Source organism: Chiloscyllium plagiosum, unplaced genomic scaffold, assembly GCF_037043375.1.
Source record: "Chiloscyllium plagiosum isolate Xiang-an unplaced genomic scaffold, Cpla_swu_hap1 HiC_scaffold_12, whole genome shotgun sequence".
Taxonomy (NCBI): domain Eukaryota; kingdom Metazoa; phylum Chordata; class Chondrichthyes; order Orectolobiformes; family Hemiscylliidae; genus Chiloscyllium; species Chiloscyllium plagiosum.
The window spans coordinates 97,991,074-97,995,898 of NW_028270150.1; the positions used below are offsets into that span (position 1 = coordinate 97,991,074).

The following is a 4,825-nucleotide window of genomic DNA, read 5'->3' on the forward strand; positions in this document are numbered from 1 at the left end:
AACTGTGAATTTTAAAACCATTCCTAACCAAAAGAGCCGAAAACTTCAGTGGTAATTGAACACTAACATCTGCACATCACACTGAGTCAGCCACACCAACGTTGCCAGACCTCTGGAGTGCAGACACAACTTTGAAGTTGAGGATGCGCCCAGGAGGATTAAGGAGTCAAGTCGATCACGATTCACATAAACTGGAGTCATGGCAGAATTCCTTGGTTTTCCATCTTATTTGAAAAGAAATGTTTCCGGATTTCACTCATTTCAACATTACTCTCAGTGTTGTTTGTGAAATACAGCCTAATATCAAGTGAAATGTGGGTAGGCAGTTCACAAATTTCCAAACAACGTTATTTCTCATATCGAATCGGTCATGTTATTTTTTTAGGTGCAGGTCAGAAATAGGAGGAATGGAGACCAGCTGCTTTTATATTTCCAGGATGAGAAAATGACTCGATAAAACTCTGAGAGATGATAGAAATCATCACACAGTGAGTGAAAGTTTAATCCAGGATAAAGTTAAAAATCACACAACACCAGGTTACAGCCCAACAGCTTTATTTGGAAGCACTAGTTTTAGGAGTGCTCCGAAAGCTAGTTGGACTATAACCTGGTATCGTGTGATTTTGAACTTTGTCCACCCCAGTCCAACACCGGCTCCTCCACGTCATCACCCGAGATAGTCATCATGGATTTGTTAAGGGAAGGTAGTGTCTGATGAACGTGACTGATTTTCTTTGAAGGATAAAGAATGGATGGAGTGTTTGCGATGTAGATCAACCTGATGATAAGAAGGACCATAAGACACAGTATTTATAGCAAAAGGATTAAAGTATCATGCAGCTGAAATGATGTATTAAACACATTTACTTTTAGCCTTTCATCTTTTATAATGGGTTTGCTAGTTTCCGTTCTTTAATATGAGAATCTCAGAACCTTTTTAAAGTTACGTTCTCGAGATAACTTCAGATTTTCTAACAAGAGGTGCCATCTCAGCTCAGAAAATGCATTAAAGGTGTGAGGTTAAAGTCTGTCTGTGTCCCAATCTTGAGTCAGACTGGTTCTAACCTCCCAGTCGGAGAACACTTCAGCGGTCTGGGACTTTCTGTCTCGGACCCCTGGGTGACCATCCTCCAAGGCAGACTATGGGACAGGCAACAATGCAAAGTGGCCAAGCAGAGGCTGATAGTCAAGTTCGGTAGCCATGGGATGGCTTTAACTGGGACCTTGGGTTCATGTTACACGACACGTGACAACACTGCACTGTATACTATTTCACGTACACGCACACACACACACACACAAAAGCACACTCCTACCGACCCACACACTCATGCATACCCTCTCTCAAACACAAGCTCTCTCTCATAAACTCACTCATACACAGCCACTCACGCACCCTCTTATACCCCAGTACACACACACATGCACACACACACACACATGCATACACACACACTCTCACAGACCCGCACATCTCTACATGCACACGCACACAGACACACACACAGACACACACACAGACAGCCACAGATACGCACACATGCACCCACACACACAGGCACATACACAGTGATTCCGGGTTCTCATGACTCTAAGCTGGAGACTATCATTGCCTGCAGACCCGACCTTCCTCCCCCTACCACACCATGAACGTTAACACTTGGTCATGCCCTTACACCGCCGTCTGTGCCCTCTCTTGACCCCGTCCTTTCCATCTTGCCCACCGCCCCTCCATGCCTGCGCTGGGTTGCTTTGACAAAGTCAATTTCACTTCCTATGTCAATTTCACTTCCTATGTCAATTTCAGCGCATCGCGTTTTCTTTTTTCCCCTCACGAACCGGGATCACACTACTCTGAGCTTGCTGACCCATCCACCCCCTCGCCTTGCCCTCCCGGCTAGCGCTTTGTGTTTCGTGGGACCCGCGGGAGTTGCTGCGGAAGCCCTCCTCAATACCTAAGCGGATAACACTGTTCTGCTCGGAGACAGGGAAGTCTGCCGATGCTGGAGCCCGAAACATCGATTTCCCTGCTGCCTGACCTGTTGTGCTTTTCCAGCAACACCCTCTCAACACTGTTCTGCCACGACCCTGTCTTGGTTCCACACAATCCCATTTATCATTAAGGCGCCACGGCATCCCAAGGACTTGGGACCGCTGGTAACTAAATTATAACAGCGGCCTCAGCACTCTGCACCCCTTGACCTTGATCGTGGTTCAGGTAACATATCTAGGGCAGGGAGGCTTTTGCGTGCACTGCGTTCCCACATCAGTGGAAGCGACCTTCACTAAACCTCTGCCCATGACTACCCCCCTCCTGTGAAGTTCAACATCACACAACACCAGGTTATAGTCCAACAGATTTAATTGGAAGCTCGAGATTTTGGACAACCACCTGATGAAGGAGCAGCGCTCCGAAAGCTAGTGCTTCCAATTAAACCTGTTGGACTATAACCTGGTGTTGTGTGATTTTTAACTTTGTATACCCCAGTCCAACACTGGCATCTCCAAATCATGCCCTCCCGTGAAAACCCCTTCCTGCTGACTGACACCTCCCCCTCTTCTACAAAGTCAAAGAGAAAACTGCAAATCGATCAACGGGATCGAACTTCAAATTAATACATATTCCTCGAGAGGGTTCTGCTTCCGGAACTGTTACCCGGAATTCCCTCCTCTCCACAATTACTGCAGCATGGCCTCAGTCTAACGGATCCTTTTTTTTTGCCCTTTTGTATTCCAAAAACCCTTTCCCAGTTTGAAAACCCGAAAGAACTGCGGATGCAGTAAGTCCGAACCCAAACCCGAAGTCGGTGGTAAAGCTGTATGAAGAGAAATCAGAGTTCACGGTCCGGTCAGGTGACCCTTTCTGAGAACTTCACAAGTTTTAATTGTGTGATCGTTCCAGGGTTGCCCTGGGATTTTCGTGCTATTTTTGTTATTGATTGATTTCAGATGATGAGAAATCCGAAATACTGCTTTGTGTGTATTAAAAAGTGAGGCGGGGCATAATGAGACCTACCCACTCAGCAAATCTCAGTCTTTTATGACTTCTCAATTCTAATATTTCACTGCAAAATTTCCAACAAAACAACATCGAAATTTAGAGTCAAGAACTATTATTGCACATCAGCTGATTTCCAGGCGGCTGCGTGCTGTAGCGATGGTGGTATAGTGGTGAGCATAGCTGCCTTCCAAGCAGTTGACCCGGGTTCGATTCCCGGCCATCGCAAACTGTGAATTTTAAAACCATTCCTAACCAAAAGAGCCGAAAACTTCAGTGGTAATTGAACACTAACATCTGCACATCACACTGAGTCAGCCACACCAACGTTGCCAGACCTCTGGAGTGCAGACACAACTTTGAAGTTGAGGATGCGCCCAGGAGGATTAAGGAGTCAAGTCGATCACGATTCACATAAACTGGAGTCATGGCAGAATTCCTTGGTTTTCCATCTTATTTGAAAAGAAATGTTTCCGGATTTCACTCATTTCAACATTACTCTCAGTGTTGTTTGTGAAATACAGCCTAATATCAAGTGAAATGTGGGTAGGCAGTTCACAAATTTCCAAACAACGTTATTTCTCATATCGAATCGGTCATGTTATTTTTTTAGGTGCAGGTCAGAAATAGGAGGAATGGAGACCAGCTGCTTTTATATTTCCAGGATGAGAAAATGACTCGATAAAACTCTGAGAGATGATAGAAATCATCACACAGTGAGTGAAAGTTTAATCCAGGATAAAGTTAAAAATCACACAACACCAGGTTACAGCCCAACAGCTTTATTTGGAAGCACTAGTTTTAGGAGTGCTCCGAAAGCTAGTTGGACTATAACCTGGTATCGTGTGATTTTGAACTTTGTCCACCCCAGTCCAACACCGGCTCCTCCACGTCATCACCCGAGATAGTCATCATGGATTTGTTAAGGGAAGGTAGTGTCTGATGAACGTGACTGATTTTCTTTGAAGGATAAAGAATGGATGGAGTGTTTGCGATGTAGATCAACCTGATGATAAGAAGGACCATAAGACACAGTATTTATAGCAAAAGGATTAAAGTATCATGCAGCTGAAATGATGTATTAAACACATTTACTTTTAGCCTTTCATCTTTTATAATGGGTTTGCTAGTTTCCGTTCTTTAATATGAGAATCTCAGAACCTTTTTAAAGTTACGTTCTCGAGATAACTTCAGATTTTCTAACAAGAGGTGCCATCTCAGCTCAGAAAATGCATTAAAGGTGTGAGGTTAAAGTCTGTCTGTGTCCCAATCTTGAGTCAGACTGGTTCTAACCTCCCAGTCGGAGAACACTTCAGCGGTCTGGGACTTTCTGTCTCGGACCCCTGGGTGACCATCCTCCAAGGCAGACTATGGGACAGGCAACAATGCAAAGTGGCCAAGCAGAGGCTGATAGTCAAGTTCGGTAGCCATGGGATGGCTTTAACTGGGACCTTGGGTTCATGTTACACGACACGTGACAACACTGCACTGTATACTATTTCACGTACACGCACACACACACACACACAAAAGCACACTCCTACCGACCCACACACTCATGCATACCCTCTCTCAAACACAAGCTCTCTCTCATAAACTCACTCATACACAGCCACTCACGCACCCTCTTATACCCCAGTACACACACACATGCACACACACACACACATGCATACACACACACTCTCACAGACCCGCACATCTCTACATGCACACGCACACAGACACACACACAGACACACACACAGACAGCCACAGATACGCACACATGCACCCACACACACAGGCACATACACAGTGATTCCGGGTTCTCATGACTCTAAGCTG

At 45.2% G+C, this 4,825-nt stretch overlaps 1 non-coding gene across 1 annotated transcript; it reads left to right on the plus strand.

Annotated features, from left to right (window-relative positions):
- Positions 1-3,154: 3,154 nt before the first annotated feature.
- trnag-ucc (transfer RNA glycine (anticodon UCC)) lies at positions 3,155-3,226 on the plus strand. Its single transcript has one exon. It is a non-coding gene; the product is annotated as a tRNA-Gly (tRNA).
- The last annotated feature ends 1,599 nt before the right edge of the window (positions 3,227-4,825 follow it).